Source organism: Sapajus apella, unplaced genomic scaffold, assembly GCF_009761245.1.
Source record: "Sapajus apella isolate SASKATOON/1434 unplaced genomic scaffold, GSC_monkey_1.0 scaffold4, whole genome shotgun sequence".
NCBI lineage: Eukaryota > Metazoa > Chordata > Mammalia > Primates > Cebidae > Sapajus > Sapajus apella.
Window position 1 is genome coordinate 15,170,559 of NW_022436944.1, and position 11,646 is coordinate 15,182,204.

Here is an 11,646-nt window from a genome sequence, read left to right on the forward strand (position 1 = left end):
AAGAAAAGAAAAGAAAGAAAAAAAAGTGAATATGCCTAGGTCAGAAATGCAGGTCAAAACTCCCACACTGAGTAGTAGTAGGATTATGCCTGTGGATAGCCACTGTACTCTAGCCTAGGCAACATAGTGAGACCCTGTTGCTTTGAGCAAGACTCCATCTCAAAACAAAACAAAACAAAACACCATGTTTTTTTGTGTAGTAATGATGACACCAATGAAAAAGGAGAAGTACACACCTTAGAATTTAGGTAAAACACAGCCTGAAAGCCATAGTTTGGTAGCATTTCCTAACAATTTGTAAGGTGGCGTGATGGTCTCTGAGGGCCGTGATGTCCAGAAGTAGCAAAGAGAGGGGCAGCCCACCACAGGATCCTATTTATTATTCATTTTATTTCATTTATTTATTTTTTCTCAAGATGGAGTCTTGCTCTGTCACCCAGGCTGGAGTGCAATGGTGAGATCTTGGCTCACTGCAACCTTTGCTTCCTGGGTTCAAGCAATTCTCCTGCCTCAGCCTCCAGAGTAGCTGGCATTACAAGTGCGTGCCAACACTCCCAGCTAATTTTTTATATTTTCAGTAAAGATGGGGTTTCACCATGTTGGCCAGGCTGGTCTTGAACTCCTGACCTCGTGATCCACCTGCGTCGGCCTCCCAAAGTGCTGGGATTACAGGCATGAGCCACTGTGCCTGGCTTAGGATCTTATTTTTTTCACTGTACATGGACCACTCTAACCCCTAATTCTAAATTAATTTTCTGGTAGGTATTCAGCCACTTTTGCATTTGAATGGCTTCATGAGCCAGTTTTCTGAGTATCCTTCCCACTTTATGAGGCAATCACCAAAGATCTGGAGTAACCAGGTTAACTGTAATTTCTGGACCCATAATGGCCCTATTGACCTTCAGGTTCTACTGTCCTATCAGCCTTCCTAATGTCAAAGCTAAGGGTAGAAATCCCCTGGTTGACAATGTGTGGGTAATGGGGTGGGGGAGAGGTTATATACAATATCATTTCTTTCCATCTTGCAAGGATGATAAAAGATAAAACTAAGCTGATGTTTAAAACACTACTCTCTAAATTGACATTTTTGCCTTTGTGAAGTAATATTGCTGCAGACACTAAATATGTTTCAAAAAATTTACAATACAACATTTGGTAGGTTGGTGTTGGCCAGCAAAAGGAATATAAAGAAAAGCATCTGAAAATATGTGAAGAGGGACTTCATTTTAATATGTTTAAAATGCAATGGTAGACGGGTGTGGTGGCTCAAGCTTGTAATCCCAGCACTTTAGAAGGCTGCGGTGGGCAGATCACTTGGGGCCAGAAGTTCAAGACCAGCTGGGACAGCAAAGCGATAACCCATGTCTCAAAAATTTTTAAAACAAATCAGCCAGGAGACCAGCCTGAGCAACATGGTGAAAACCTGTCTCTACAAAAAATACAAAAATTAGAAAGGCATTGTGGCACACGCCTGTGGTCCCAATTTAGGAGGTTGAGGTAGGAGGATCACTTGAGCCCAGGAGGTGGACAGAGGGTGCAGTGAGCCAAGATCACACCACTGCACTCCAGGCTGGGTGACAGAGCAAGACCTTGTCTCAAAAAAAAAAAAAAAAAAAAAATATATATATATATATATATATATATTAGCCAGGAGTGGTGGCACGTACCTCCTTGCTACTTGGGAGGCTGAGGCAGGAGGATCACTTAAGCCTAGGAGTTTGAGGCTTCAGTGAGTTATAATTGGGCCACACCACTGCACTCCAACTTAAGCAACAGAGCAAGACCCCATCTTCAAAAAAAAGGAAAGAAAAAGAAAATGTTAACAGAAAAGTGTTCTAGACTTTTGCTTAGTGGGAAATGGAATATATACAGGCATGCTGTACATATTTGCTGACTGACTGAAAGGGAAATCATTTCTGAATATTTTGACATGCCCCAAAAACGGAAAACACTCATCCATATGTAGTCTAGGCAGTCATTTACGTGTGAGGAGTAATACGGATTTGAGAATAATTATCCCAAATTTCACAACCTCCAGAGAATCCTGCATGCCACAATAGCAAAAAGCAATACTTATCATTTAAACAATATTCCTTGCTATTCTATTTTGGGAAAGTTATTCCTGAAAAATACATAAGAAGCTAATAAAAAGGAAAGATTTATATTTAATAATTTGCATTCCAAATGTGAAAGAGTTACAAAGTTATCACGAAATATATTTTCCTAGCACATTTCAATAAACTTACTAAATTATAATGATGAAAATGTTTTTAAAATCATGGAATAGCAAGGAATTATATATGAGAGAGAAATATACTGAAGAGAACTCTTCAGTGACGTCCTCAGTCACAGGAAAGCCAGAGCTCGGGTGAAACTAAAATAAAAGGCTTTGATCATTTTGAGCCCGTTACAGACTTTTGTTTTCTAAAATTCATCAATGATGTCACAAAGCAAATAAAAGTAAGTTCTGAGCTAAGGTTTTCTCTATTTAAAGAGTCTGATTTGGGCATAAGGTTCTCTCTCTACTCCATCATCAATCTAGTAAACCAATTTAATTTTATAAGCATTTATCGCTGCCATTTTATGGCCCTTAAGACCATGCAATAGAAACTACTTAAAAAGAAGTAAAAACAATGCGAGTCATAATTTTAGTATGCTTACAGATGAGTAAGACAGCCAGGGAGGGAACTGAAAACTTTCTTCTTGTAACTTCTTGGTAATTAAGATTTAGTGAAAGCTCTGAAAGTATCTGAGGGATACTCATTTTGAGCTGCCTTGGTATTTATTCCTTATCAAAGTAGCAGAATCAAATATAGTTTTATTTATAGGGTAGTCCCACTGAAACTACTAATAGAGAACTATGTGTAAAAAGGTTGGAAGTCATAGACTGATAGTCAAAGTGAGAGCAAATCTTGCCATTCACAGCGCTTTTTCAACAAGAACATTTTTATATATATCTAAACAGTACAAATATTTCTTCAAAAAAGTCTAGAGAGCTTCATTACTATGTTTCAGTTGGGCCTAAGTGAATGGTGATTTTAAGACTTTTAAGATGGGCAAGTGTGTTAGAGTTGTTTTCACCCACACCTCCCAGTGGGATAATAAAACACAGCTTTTATAGTTCTTAGAATTTTAACTCTATTTAAGTGTTATAAAAATACATTTACCACCTAAAATAAAACTTTAAACAAGACACTTCAATAACAACTTAAAAAAAAGTTTCCGGCTGGGTGCAGTGGGTCACACCTGTAATCTCAGTGCTTTGGAAGGCCGAGATGGAGGATTGCTTGAGCCAGGAGCTCAAGACCAGACTAGACAACATAGTAAGACCCTATCTCTAAAGAAAAGAAGTCAGGCGGGCGTGATGCCTCACGCCTGTAATCCAAGCACTTTGGACGCCAAGGCGGGCGGATCACCTGAGGTCGGGAGTTCAAGACCAGCCTGACCAACATGGTGAAACCCCATCTTAAAAAAGAAAAAAAAAAAAAAAATTAAAAAAAAAAGAAGAAATCAAAATGTTAGCTAGGTGTGGTAGTGCATGCCTATAGTCTTAGCTACTTGTAATAATGAGGCAGAAGGAGTTCTTAAGGCCCAAGAGGTCAAGACTGCAGTGAGCCGTAATCACACCACTACACTATAGTCTGTGCAACAAGCAAGACCCCGTTTCAAAAAAAATTTATATCACTCAACATTACTTTTCTTGACACAGGATCCCTGAAAACAATACTATGGAATACTATGTTGCTAATATTCTTATTACTTGTGTGTGTGTCTGTGTGTGTGTCTGTGTGTATGGCTGTGTGTGTGTATAAAACATCTATAATTTTTAAAACTTCTGCTTTCCAAGTTCAAGAAGGAAGTATAATTTTCTTAAAAAATTTATTGAGACAAATGAAAATAGAAATAAAACATATCTGCCAGGTGTAGGGGCTCACTCCTGTAATCCCAGCACTTTGGAAGGCCAAGGTAGGCAGATCACCTGAGGTTGGGAGTTTAAAAACAGCCCATTCAAACATGGAGAAACTCCATCTCTACTAAAAATACAAAAAAATTATTAGCCAAGCGTGGTGGCATATGCCTGTAATCCCAGCTACTCAGGAGCCTGAGGCAAGACAATCTCTTGAAACAGGGAGGCGGGGTTGCAGTGAGCCGAGATCGCACCATTGCACTCCAGCCTGGGCAACAAGAGCAAAACTCGGTCTCAAAAAAAGAAAAGAAAATACATCAAAATCTATGTAATAACACAAAAGCAGTACTAAGAGGGAAGTTTATAGTGATTAACAGCTATATCAAAAAAGCAGAAAGACTTCAAATAAGCAACCTAATGATGCACCTCAAAGAACTAGAAAAGAATAAAATCAAACCCAAAATTAGTACAAGGAAAGAAATAATGAGGATCAGAGCAAAAATAAATGAAATTGAAACTAAAAAAGCAATACAGAATACCAACAAAATTAAAAGTTGATTTTTTTAAAGATAAAATTAACAAACTTGTAGCTAGACTAAGAAAAAAAGAAAAACCCAAACAAATAAAATCAGAAATGAAAAAGGGTTCATAACAACTAATGCTGCAGAAACACAAAGAATCATTAGAGACTACTATGAACAACTATATGTAAACAAATTGGAAAACCTAGAAGAAATGGATAAATTTCTGGACACACACAATCTACCAAGATTGAACCATAATCAAATAGAAAAACCTTAACAGACCAATAACAAGTAAATAAATCGAAGCTGTGATAAAAAGTCTGTTAAATAAAAGCTCAGGATTTGATGGCATCACTGTTGAATTCTACCAAACATTTAAAGAACAAATACTACTGGCCGGGGCAGTGGCTCATGCCTATAATCACAGCACTTTGGGAGGCCATGGTGGGCAGATTACGAGGTCAGGAGTTCCAGACCAGACTGACCAACATGGTGAAACCCCATCTCTACTAAAAATACAAAAATTAGCTGGGTGTGGTGGTAGGGACCTGTCCCTAGCACTTTGGGAGGCCAAGCGGGAGTATCATGAGGTCAGGAGATAGAGACCATCTTGGCTAACACAGTGAAACCCCATCTCTACTAAAAATACAAAAAATTAGCCAGGTGTGTTGGCAGACATCTGTAGTCCCAGCTACTTGGGAGGCTGAGGTAGGGGAATCACTTGAACCTGGGTGGTGGAGGTTGCAATGAGCTGAGATCGCACCACTGCACTCCAGCCTGGGCAGCAGAGGAAGATTCCATCTCAAAAAAAAAAAAAAAGATCCATAAAAGGAAAACTATAAAACACTGATGAAAAAAATCAAAGAGGACACAAAAAAAATGGAAAGATTATTCATGCCCATGGAATGAAAGAATTAACACTGTTAAAATGACAATATTATCTAAGGCATTTTACAGATTCAATGTAACCTCTATCAAAATATCAATGATATTCTGCACAGCATTAGAAAAAGCAATCCTAAAACTTATATAGAAATACAAAAGACCTTGAATAGCCAAAGTAATCCTGACTAAGAACAAAGCTGGAAGCATCACACTACCTGACTTCAAAATATACTACAAAGCAGCTGAGTGCAGTGGCTCATGCCTGTAATCCTAGCACATTGGTAGCCAAGGTGGGTATATCACAAGGTCAGGAGTTTGAGACCAACCTGGCCAAAATGTTGAAATCCCGCCTCTACTAAAAATACAAAAATTAGTCAGTCGCCATGGCAGGTGCTTGTAATCCCAGCTATTTGGGAGCCTGAGGCAGGAGAATCGCTTGAATCTGGGAAGCAAAGGTTGTAGTGAGCCGAGACTACATCACTGCACTGCACTCTAGCCTGGGTGAAAGAGCAAGGCTTGGTCTCAGAAAAAAAAAAGAAAAAAAGAAAAAAAATGCTACAAAGCAATCATAACAAAATCAGCATGGTACTGGCATAACTACAGAGACATAAACCAACGTAGCAGAATTGGAAACCCAAATATAAATCTGTGCATTTATAGTCAACCCCTTTTTTGGCAAAGTTGCCATAATATACAATGAGGAAAGGGCAGTCTCCAATAAATAGTGTTGGGAAAACTGGATAATCATATGCAGAAGAATGAAATCAGACACCTGTTTCTCACCATACACAAAATCCAATCAAAATAGATTGAAGATTTAACTCTAAGAATTGAAATTATAAAACTGCTAGAAGAAAATATTGGGAAAACTCTCCAGAACATTGTTCTGGGCAAAGATTGTGGGGTGTGTGTGTGTGTGTGTGTGTGTGTGTGTGTATGTGACCTAGAAAGCACAAATAGACAAATGGTATTACAAAGCTAAAAATCTCCTCCACAGCAAAGGAAACAAGCAACAAAGTGAAGAGGAACTCCTAGCCAGAGCAATCAGGCAAGATAAAGAAATAAAAGGCAGCCAAATGTCCAAAGTCAAATGATCTCTCTTTGATGACGATATAATTCTGTGAATAGAAAACCCTAAAGACTGTCAAAGGGCACCTAGAATTCATAAATGACTTTAGTAAAGTTTCAGGATACAAAATCAATGTACAAAAATGGTAGCATTTCTTTTTATTTTATTTTTTATTTTTTGAAATGGAGTCTTGCTATGTTGCTCAGGCTGGAGTGTAATGGCATGATCTCGGCTCACTGCAACCTCTATCTCCCAGGTTCAAGTGACTCTTCTGCCTCAGCCTCCCTGAGTAGCTGGGACTACAGGCACATGCCACTGCACCTGACTAATTTTTGTATTTTTAGTGGAGACGGTGTTTCCCCATGTTGGCTAGGCTAGTCTCAAACTCCTCACCTTAGGTGATCTGCTCATCCCGGCCTCCCAAAGTTTTGGGATTATAGGCATTAGCCACCGTGCCTGGCCAAATGGTAGCATGTCTATACACAAATAACATTTAAGCTGACAGACAAATTAAGAATGCAATCCCGGCTCTCAGTTGCCACTGCCAGCCTGCACACCACATTCTCCTGCCACTCTGTTCGTTGCCTCACTCCTCCACAGGTCACAATGGCAGAAGAGATCGGCATACTCATTATTGACAATGGTTCCAGCATGTGCAAAGCTGGCTTTGCTAGGGATGACGTCCCCCAAGTTGTGTTACCCTCCATCGTCAGGTGCCCCTGGCACTAGGGCGTGATGGTGGGCATGGGCCAGAAGGACTCCTATGTGGGCAATGAGGCCCAGAGCAAGTGTAGCATCCTGACCCTGAAGTACCCATCGAGCATGGCATTGTCACCAACTGGGACAACATGGAGAAGACCTGGCACCAAACCTTCTACAACGAGCTGTGTGTGGCCCTGGTACTGTTGACTGAGGCCCTCCTGAGCCCCAAGGCCAACAAAAAGAGGATGCCTCAGATGATGTTTGAGACCTTCAACACTCTGGCCATGTACATGGCTCTCCAGGTTGTGTTGTCCCTGTTTGCCTCTGGGCGCACAACTGGCATTGTCATGGACTCTGGAGATGGGGTCACCCACATGGTGCCCATCTACGAGGGCTATGCCCTATCCCACACCATCCTGCGTCTGGACCTGTCTCTCTAGGACCTGACCGACTACCTCAGGAGGATCCTCACCAAAAGTAGCTACAGCTTCACCACCACAGTAGAGCAGGAGATCACGCGCGACATCAAGGAGAAACTGTGCTATGTCACCCTGGTCTTCGCGCAGGAGATGGCCACCACTGCATTCTCCTCCTCCCTAGAGAAGAGCTACGAGCTGCCTGATGGCCAGGTCATCACCGTTGGTGATGACGGTGATTTTTTTTTTTTTGAACTAAAGAGCTTTATTGACATCACAGTACATTCAAGAATAATTTTAAGAACATTACAGCTGAAAGAGAATGGCATGTTTATAGTCTTATTATGCACTATTTTTTTTTGAAAAAAAGTAATACAAAGAAATCCTATTAAGTAACTTGGCACAGCATTAGAAAAAGTACACCTATTTACAGATTAAAAAAAAAAAAGATTCTGGTTTCACCTATACAGCCACAATGTGCCTGTATAATGAGACAAGCCCTTAAAACTCATGGAATTTTTTTAAACAACATCGTGGCATTCTTGCCACGTCATTCCTCAGTGTTTATGACAAGGAGGGGTTGTTGATCTTGATCGGGACTTAGACTTGTGTTTGCGGCTTGCCTTCTTACCAGAGCTTTGAGATTTCTCCATGGATCGCGATCGACTATGTTTAGGTTTCTTAGCCTTCTTTTCTTTGCTACTTCCTGTAGACTCAGAACTGCTCCTTCCACTAGGAGGAATGATGTCTCTAACAGAGAATACAAATCCTCTGGATTGTATCAGATACAAATTGTATCAGATTTTTAAATAAAAAATTAATTAAAATGTCTCTAACAGAGGATACAAATCAAAAAGGCAGCAACAACATTGGCGAGGTGGGTGGTCGGTTGCCAGGCGGGAGGTCGGTGTGTCCTGGGCTTCTGCTCCCCGGCGGCTGTGGCAGCCCCGAGCCATGGCTCTCACCGTCCGAGTCGTTTATTGTGGCACTTGAGGCTACAAGTCCAAGTATCTTCAGCTCAAGAAGAAGTGAGAAGATGAGTTCCCCGGCCGCCTGGACATCTCCGCCGACGGAACTCCCCAGGCCACCGGGTTCTTCGAAGTAACGGTAGCTGGAAAGTTGATTCACTCTAAGAAGAAAGGCGATGGCTACGTGGACACGGAAAGCAAGTTTCTGAAGCTGGTGGCCGCCATCAAAGCCCCCCCGCCTTGGCTCAGGGCCAATGTGCCCTGATGGCAGAGTCCAGGGACCTTAATACAGCCCCTCTCAGCAGACGCTTCATGACGGGCAGGAGTGAAATGCCTCGTGGACGCCAGGTCCTTCCCCGATGCTCTCGTGGCTGCTGTTGGGGGCAGAGATTGATGCCCTTGCTCTCTGCCTCTGTGTGTGTGTGTCTTCCCCGGGCTCCACACTGCCCCACCCTCCTCCTGTCCCCCGATTTCATCAGATTTCTGTGCACACCCCATGTTTCCCTGGTTGTCCCCGGAGTTTGGGGGACATCCCGCCTCAGGCATCCTTCTTAAGGGGAAGCCAAGAGAGGCATCAGGATGGGTGAGTGTCTGATTGTGGCAAAGTTTGCAGCTGTTCACAATTCAATAAATATTGGACAAGTTTAACTAAAAAAAACAACAACAAACATTAATGACTATGTTCTTTCATCACATTAAATACATAGTGCAACTGCCAAATCAGAAGAGGCATAAACCTGCTCTAACCATGTTTTTGAAAATGACTGTGGAATGTGGTGGTGGCCTGTGGCAAAGAAAGATGAAGGCGGCGTAGAGTGTGTCTGGCTGGTCTCAACTGTGAGCCTGCCAGTTTAACTGTTAGTCTGCTTTCATGGTAACTCGCTGGCTTGTTACTTCGTAAGCCCTTCCACCCTGGCGCTTTAAGGACCTATCCAGGCCCTGGAAGTTTGTAGCATTAGCTCCTGCCTATCAATATCCCAGTACACAGGTATTCAGAGGTCTAGACAGAGGGCGTGGCTACACCTGGTCACAGAAGATCAAACAAGGAGGCTGTGTTCCTAAAATGGAAGTGTTTGCAATAGACAAATCGCCGAAGAAGGAAAACAAAAATCAGCTTTACTGATTTTTATTGGATCAAAGAAATCACTCGTTACTTTTCATGGACTTTGTATTTTGTCCATCTCTGAAAAGACGTAGCATAACATAACACTTCAAAGCCTATTAGGTAATTTTTGAAAACTAGACAACAGAGCAAGTTATAACATAGGTTAGAAATGTATTATGCGCAGTAAGCATTTCGAAGAAAAATGTACGTCTCAAATGAATGCGAGTGGGATTTTAATCATATACATTTATGTCATTAGATATTGAAACAAAAGTACTGAGCTAAAAATACTCAATTCTTTTTCAGTGCTTTTGATATGTTGCAATAAAACTGCTACTCTTCCTAAAAAAAAAAAAAAAAAAAAAAAAAAAAAAGGGGCTTCGGTGTCCAAAGGTGCTGTTCCAGCCTTCCTTCCTGGGCATGGAATCTTGCAGAATGCACGAGACCACCTTCAACTCCATGATGAAGTGTGATGTGGACATCCGCAAAGACCTATATACCAACACAGTGCTGTCCGGTGGCACCACCATGCACCCAGGCATTGCCGACATGATGCAGAAGGAGATCACCACTCTGGCAGCCAGCACCATGAAGATCAATATCATTGGCTCCCAGAGCGCAAAGACTCAATGTGGAACCACAGCTCCTTCCCGGCCTCACTGCCCTCCTTCCAGCAGATGTGGATTAGCAAGCAGGAGTACGATGAGTCCAGCCCCTCCATCATCCACCACAAATGCTTCTAAATGGACTCCGAGCAGATGCGTAGCACTTGCTGCATGGGTTAATTCACAAGTATAAAGTTGCCCCTGGCAAATGCATACACCTCATGCTATCCTCACGAAACTGGGGTAAGTCTTCAGAAAGAAACTGTGTGTAAAGCTTGTACCTGATATCAGCATTGGATTGTAAAACTTGTTGCTGATTTTGACCTTGTATTCAAGTTAACTGTTCCCCTTGGTATTTGTAGAATACCTGTACATATCTTTGATTTCAACCCTTAGTACATGCGGCTCGGTCACTTTGAGGCTGAGGTAAGTACGTGCCTGTGGAAGACAAGTCTGTGGCGTGGTGAGTCTGCATGGCCAGCAGTCTCTGATCTGTGCAGGGTATTAATGTGTCAGGGCTGAGTGTTCTGGGATTTCTCTAGAGGCTGCAAGGGCTCCTGAACCAGTTGTTTCTGTCCTGCCAGTCTGTCAGGGTTGGAAACTCCAAGCCATAGGACCCAGTTTCCTTTCTTAGCTGATGTTTTTCTGCCAGAACACCATGCGCTATTACTTGCCTTGAGTTGGAAGTTGTTTACAATTACACCTACAAATATATTTATCCTTTTAATTTATGTAGGGTTTCTTTTGTACACAATTCTCAATTCTTTAAAGAAATGACAACAAACGTTGTTTTCTACTGTTATGTGAGAACATTAGGCCCCAGCAACATGTCATTGTGTAAGGAAAAATAAAAGTGCTGCTGTAATCGGAAAAAAGAATGCAATCCCATTTATAACAGCCACGCGCAAAAGGAAATATCTAGGAATACGTCTAAGCAATGAGGTAAAAGAGCTCTACAAGGAGAGCTACAAAACACTGCCAAAAGAAATCAGAGTCGACACAAACAAATAGAAAAACATTCCATGCTTATAGATTAGAAGAATCAATATTGTTAACATGGCTATATTGCTCAAAACAGTCTACAGATTCAATGCTATTCCTATCAAACTACCAACATTATTTTTCACAGAATTAGAAAAAACTGTTCTAAAATTAATATGGAACCAAAAAGCCAGAATAGCCAAAGCAATCTTAAGCAAAAAGAACAAAGTTGGAGACATCACATTTTCTGACTTCAAAATATAGTATAAAGCTACAGTAACAAAACAGCATGGTACTGATACAAAAACAGGCACACAGACTAATGAAACAGAATAGAGAATCCAGAAATAAACCACACACCTGCAACCATCTGATCTCTGACAAAGTAGATAAAAATAAGCCCTGAGGAAAGGACTCCCTACTCAATAAATGGTGCTTGGGTAACTGGCTAGCCACATGCAGAAGAATGAAACTGGACTCTTAC

The 11,646-nt window shown here is 41.3% G+C and overlaps 1 pseudogene; it reads left to right on the plus strand.

Annotated features, from left to right (window-relative positions):
- The first annotated feature begins 6,988 nt into the window (after positions 1 to 6,988).
- On the plus strand, positions 6,989 to 10,404 carry LOC116539793 (annotated as a pseudogene).
- Positions 10,405 to 11,646: the final 1,242 nt, after the last annotated feature.